The 7,006-nt window shown below is 30.0% G+C and overlaps 1 long non-coding RNA gene across 1 annotated transcript; it reads left to right on the top strand.

Annotated features, from left to right (window-relative positions):
- The first annotated feature begins 3,716 nt into the window (after positions 1-3,716).
- LOC110728072 lies at positions 3,717-5,413 on the top strand. The gene is made up of 3 exons (XR_002512639.1): positions 3,717-3,880; positions 3,984-4,084; positions 4,947-5,413. It is a non-coding gene; the product is annotated as an uncharacterized LOC110728072 (long non-coding RNA).
- The last annotated feature ends 1,593 nt before the right edge of the window (positions 5,414-7,006 follow it).

The raw sequence follows: 7,006 nt of genomic DNA, 5'->3' as shown, positions 1-7,006 counted from the left end.
GACCACATTGTATGCCCTGCTACATATGAAAATTTGTGTGTTATTTTATCTAAACTAATTTATCTTTTTTTTTTTTTGAAAAATGTATTTTCTTTTATTTTTCTAAACTTCTTTTCCGATATTATTTTATATAATCGTATTAAATTGAACTTATATTCAACTCATAAGTATGAACTTAATTTATTTAAAATTTTACATGAACCTACTTTTCTAAAATAAGATAACATGTCAAAATAAGATGAAACTAACCGATCTTGAGTATTGTAACTGTTTTCTTTAAATTGATTTTACTGAACGAAATAAAGGAGATATTAATTTCTTACAAGTTCAAACAACATATGTTTTTTCAATTAGTAAAGTTGTTTGTATTTAGGTAAAATCAGATTTTAGTGGTAAAAATTGAAAAATTCGACCAATAAATACATAATATTCCATAGTAATTAACTTATATTTAGGGTCAGTTTCGATTTACTGAGCTGATTGGAGCTGAACTGAACTAAACTAAATTGAAATGAATTGTTTATGAGAGAATGGAATGAAATTAGGAGCTAAACTGAATTGAATTGATTGGAGATGAATTGAACTGGACTGAATTGAAATTAAGCTGTAGAAAATGGGTTAATTATTTATTGATTAAAACTGCAATTTATTGATTAAAACTGCAATTTATCAATCAAGTGATGCAAACTAAAAAAAAATATTAGATCCATGCATGTGAGATCTTGTTTAGGGCTGAGCAAAACTACCCGAAAACTCAAAAAAACCGATCCGCAACTGTTTTGAAAATTAGGGTACCCGATTCGATAACCATAACGGTTCGGGTACCCGTTCCGATAATTTGTTATCGGGTATATATGGTTATGGGTATCATTTTAAAATTAACGGTTACCCAATCCGATCCGATAAACATTTTTTTTTGCTTTTTTCCCTACTTAAATCTATTAATATAAATCTAAACTTTTACTTTACTTCATAATCACTTTATAATATGAATGATTAGTAATATTATTAATAATTTGGTCAAGATCATATGGTATTGTTTTTAATTAGTTGTAAATTGTATCATAATAACTACATAATTAAGTTTAATTATCATTATTGGATATCTTATTGGGTATCCGATAACCGATCCGAAAATCCGGGTACTTGAAATTTGGGTACCCGAACTTATCCGATCCGGTTATGGGTATCACTTTTAGTGATTTTGGTTATCGGGTACCCGAACCGTTAGTACTAAAACGGTTCGGGTACCCGTCCTATGCTCACCCGGCCCCGAACCGTTAGTACTAAAACGGTTCGGGTACCCGTCCTATGCTCACCCGACCCCTACTTGTTATATTCAATAATTTATCATGTTAATATGTTATAAACTATAGCTTTAACTTAAAAGCTATTAGAGATATAAATGACATAAAATATGCATTGACAAGCATGAAACCAGCCTTCTCAATAACTATGTAGGATTGTAGCCTTTTAGGTCCTTCAACAACACCAAATTAGGCCTAATATACTATATATGTAAATGCAACTTTGTGATTAGTTTTTACTTTTTGGAACTACATCAAATATACATTGTGTTAATTACTAGCTAAGCCCTTGATGACCCTTAGCTTGTGGCCTTGTAGCTTGCACAATGAGTCAATGACAAATATATCTTCCTAACAATTGGAACGAGCTTAAAGCAAAGGAAGATTAAGCTTTAGTTAACGGCTAATTACTACTATTAATCAAATAAATGTTGGTTGTTGGCAACTGGCCAAGTCATGTTATTTTATACTTCAAGTTTTCATTCATCTTTTGTGCAATTTGCTACATACGCAAACCTTCAATTAATAATACAACTTATCAAGTTATCATCCTCTACTATACTACTATCTAGGCTTTCAAACATTCTAAAAAGTACTTATACCTTGCTTATTATTAATTGTACCATAATGGTGTTTGACATTATTCAAGTACGTACTTCGCTTTGATCATCCTTCTTTGTAATCTTAACGTGGTACGCATAATTTCAAATCATCAATTTCTTTTATAATTTTCCTATTAGACAATTAATGATATATTAAGCGTTAAATTAAACAACTTTATTTTTGTGAAGTCGAGATCAAAGTTGAGATCAACCTAGGTAATGATTCAAGTTAGGATTGATCATACATTTTACCAAAATTCTAAACCACCAATGTTTTGTCAACGAGTCTAGCTATCAAAGAGACATTCATAAATATAAAAGTTAACTAACCATATTATAAAAGATGAGACCCTAAATAAAAACAAAAGATTGTTGTAGAGGGCGTGAAAAACACACAACCAAACAAGAATATATAAGGCTTAATTAACTTGATGGAAAAGCCAAGCCAACCACCCTTTCTTTTGGACAATAATGCTTAAATAAGAAAAAAAAAAAAGAAAAAAGAAAAGATCGTCCACTTTAACTTTTGTTCAATCATGTTTCCTGTTAGGTTTTGTCATGTTAATTAATACAACTATCTTATACTACTATTATTCAATTATTTCTGATTAAGTGGTCATTACAATCTGGATTAATGTATTGTATTATCATAAGCTTTTACAGGCTGGATGACAAAGGATGTTGGTATGGCCTAGGCATCATCAAGCACAAGGGGTATGACACGTACTCGTGTAAAACAGTAAGTATTTTATTACATTGTCTTTTTGTCTGAAATTAATAGTCGCATATGCTAATTTACTATTGTCGTGATTTTTCAAGCAGTAGTACTCCGCATTAGCTTAGTAAATATGTTTATATTTACAAATACACTACACCACTATTTAAATAGTACGAGTATTACAACTATTATTCCGTATTGAAGAGTATTTGTAAAAGTATGTCTTCTTATTAATTATAAATAGTTGAATACGCAAACATAATATGACAACTAATTCTGAAAAACTAAAATATTGGGTAAAAGAGATGTAAATTATGAAGACATGAACTAATTAGATGCTCATCATTTTCATACCACAAAATTATTCCAATAAGGTCAAGCTTCCCATTATTATTATTAATTAGTTTTGAACTCCTTGGCTCCACGCCTCCACATATATGACATTGGATAAGAAAATTTATGTTAGTTTATGTTTTTAGTGTTTAATAAGACTTAGCTTCACCTAATCTATCCATTAGGTGCAACCAGCTGGAATCTAACATCTTACTTAACGAAATATTGTTATCCTTAATGTCTTCAAAAATTCAATTCATTCAAGAAAAAAAAAAAAAAAAAGAAAGAAAAAAAGGGGAAGTACTGCGTAAATGAAGTCTGTGAAGATAACTAATTGGTAAGAAAAACGTGTAGAGGCCAGGGAACAATATTCTTTGATACTTAATTCCAAAATTGCATATTTAGGTATAAAAAGAAAAACGATAATTCTTGTGTGTGGTTAATCATATGATGTGATAATATGAATTTATAAGGATACTTTTTATATACCTATATATATTTTTTGGTGTTCAGAAATTTACGTAACTCTATTTATGAAATTAAACCCTATTTCCTATAGGAGCAACTCTGCATCGGTCGAGGTAATCCTATTAGCTCATCACGTTAACTGTTACTTGTATTACTCAATTAATACATCTTTTTTTGTTTTTGAAAGAACTCAATTAATACCTTTTATGTAAAGTGGTCACACTATTTGAATAGACCCATATAAGAATTTATGAATAGAAAACGAAATTTAAAATAAATAAATAAATAAATAAACCAAGGCTTGAACATAACTTTTCGAATATTATCCATGTTATCAAAGGGAATAACATTGAAAAAACTTGTGAAATGTAAATTTAGAAAAATAAAGAATCACAACCTTTTTTTTTTTTTTTTTTTTGAAAGAAGAAAGAATCACAAGCTTAGTTAGCTAGGTAAGTAACGAACTTTTCAACAGTCAAATACTTTTCTTCATATATTATTATACTAGCAATTGAATTTCCATCCCAAATTAACAAGTAATTTTGGTTTTGAAAGGATTGAAGCTAAGATTATAAATGGGAGATTTAGATTGCGGCGATTGCAACTGCGACGGCTGCGATTGCGATTGTTGCTGTTGTATAGAGGACTGCTGTTCGGTACGAACTCACTTAACTGATTTTATTGCTCAGTTTTGCCCTGTTTTATTGTTTTATTTTATTTTTATTGTTCGTGTTTGTTTGAATCTTTTGGTAATTCTTCCGATTATTTGGTGATTATGTTGGAATGAAAGCGGGTTGTTTGAGGAGAGGCTAAAGAATGATTTGGGAAGAAAATTTTATGTTTAGCTGAATCCGAAAAATAGGATAATTAACCTAGTTCATATTTTCAGATGATTTGAATAAAATATAATTACTTGTATTATTATCAATAAGATAAAATTAAATAGCTAAACATATTGTTGATAAAAAATGAATCAAATAGATATATGGCCTTGCTCTGAGGTGACTTAATCTCGTGATAAGTCAACTATCGACTTTCTTGTACTATACTTTGTCTTGAAGCATAAAAATCTACATAGTCTATAGGAAGTTCATGCCAATAATCACTCTTGTCATGAATTACAATAACAAGTGTCTCTTGATACATTTATGGTTGATGTTGGTATAGTTATTATACTAACATAAAGTATAAAAATACCAACCATTTTGTTGGTATATTTAGACCTTATATTGGCATATACTTGTTATTATACTCCGTATCAACATAAGATTTAAAAATATCAACGGGGCCTTGTTATTGTCATTAAAAACAAGAATAGTTATTGTTTCAGACAATCTCCATAGTGTATATCAAATAACTGAATAAGAGATGACTCACCCAATAAAAGTACCTCTTCTTACCTTAGAGTTTAGACGCTATAGGTTTAGATTCAAATTTAACCAAGTTAACGTACATAATTGAAGGTGGGGATTCCCTTATATATTGTATACATTAGTTAGTGTTATATTGCATGTGCAGGGTGATCAAAACAATTTGATTCTATGTTGTTGCTTGTTTCCATCCTCTAATGGTAATGCAAGAAGAACAAATAGTGGAGCATCTACAAATACACATACAGACTGCTCGCTATGTTGTTGCTGTTGCACATCCCCTTCTCCAACAACTAACAGATCAGAGGAAAAACGATCTAAGTGTTTTTGTTCACGCCTTTTGGTTGTGGTGCATTGGGAGTAGTAGTAAGCCTTCTCCACCTTCTTCCCCGTCTCGAGGGCAATCATCGTCGGATATTCCATCTCCTGTTCCGGTGGATAACACGGGACGTCGCACCGGAAAGCAAGCTAGCTGGGAAGGGGTTACTAGTTCCCGGAATGATTACAAGATGGATGGAAGATGGTCTAGGCCGGAACGATATGGTGATCATTATCAAAGGCAATTCCAATCATAGTGTTGTTGTGTGCATATATATAATCTCGTTTTTACTCTTGTGACAAGGTGTTTACTATACTTTATTTTATTAATTTGTTAATAATTTGCAAAAATAAAATAAAATAATAATAATAAATAAATTTTCATGTACCTATTCAAGGAGAAATTGACCATAGTGACAAACTTATTGACGAGGTGCATAGAACAAAATATATAACTTATGCATTAGATTTTCATAGCATCATCTATAGATTTGGGTGCATATAATGACATAAATTAAAGGAGACAAGAGGATGGAATTTCAACAAAAAAAAAAGTTAAATCATGGTTTTTTTTTAAAAAAAAAATTCTTTTTTTAAATGTTAGTTATGTTATATCAAACTAAGTATAGTGTCTATGTAATACACGATTTATAAATCATTAACTCTATGATCTATAAGATTAAAATTCAAAGTGATGACAACATGCATGCTATTTGTCACGTGTCAAATTTTCTTGACTTGGTACCATATACATTTTGACATGGTGAGGGTCTGTTCTCATACGTTGAAATTCAATTCAGCTCAGTTCAATTCAGTTCAGCTGAGCTCCTAATTTCCTTCTCTTATAAAATATTCATTTTAGTTCAGTTCAGCTTAGTTCAGTTCAATTCAGTTCAGCAGAGTTCAATCAATGAGAACAGACCCTAGAGTCCATAAAACCTTTTATTTAAAACTTACATAATTACTTAACATTAGATGGGTTATTTAAAATTGCAAGCAAGTCTCTCGCTAAATACAACCATTAGATAGTAAGTTATCTAATCACCCTAATAATAAATACCTCCCTAACTTATATGCGCTAATACTTTATTTGTATTTTTATTATTTAACTAACCACATACAAGGTATTACTTTAGAGTCTGGCTTATGCAATTGCATGTTGTTATTATATCAAATATATTTTTAACCTATTTAAAATCCTTAAAAACAAATACTTAACGATAATTATATTGTTATATTCTAACGACTCCAGACATTGTCTAGGCTAGAAAAAAGATTTTACTTACAGTTTTATATATATTCCAATCCTAATAATCATATCAAAGCTAGAAAAGTTAGACTTAGTTATTGGTTAGAAATCAAAGGCCATTATACAATTATAGATTTACTTTACTGGAAAAATTAAATAAAAGAAAACAAAAAAAATATGAAGGAAGGAGTATGAATTAGGCTAACTATGGGCAACCATATGGTCCATATCTAGTCATCAACAATGCTACTTGGAGTTGATTTCAAGTCAGATGGTTTGAAGAATTTTATTCGGTTGGACCATTTAACTTTTTACCTTGCTTTAATAATTTTTTAGTGCTGTTTTGTGGATATTCAGAGGCTTGTTTATATTTTATTTTTAATAAAATACAATAAAGAAATACTTCGTACATAGTAGCTCTTTTCTTTAATTTGTACTCTCTCTGTTTTTAAATACTTGCTACATTTCTTCATGCGCAGAGTTTTAGGAGAAATTGGAGAAAGTAATAAAACATGGAGGTAGTGGGGTTGGTGGATGAATAAAAATTTGTATAAAATCAAAAGTAGTGGAGAGAATTGAAGGAGGGAGAATATGAAATTAATATTGTTGGTCCACTTGGTGAGAGAAATTAATTAAATATT

Source organism: Chenopodium quinoa, unplaced genomic scaffold (genome assembly GCF_001683475.1).
Source record: "Chenopodium quinoa cultivar QQ74 unplaced genomic scaffold, ASM168347v1, whole genome shotgun sequence".
NCBI lineage: Eukaryota > Viridiplantae > Streptophyta > Magnoliopsida > Caryophyllales > Amaranthaceae > Chenopodium > Chenopodium quinoa.
This window is presented reverse-complemented; position numbering and strand designations above follow the sequence as displayed.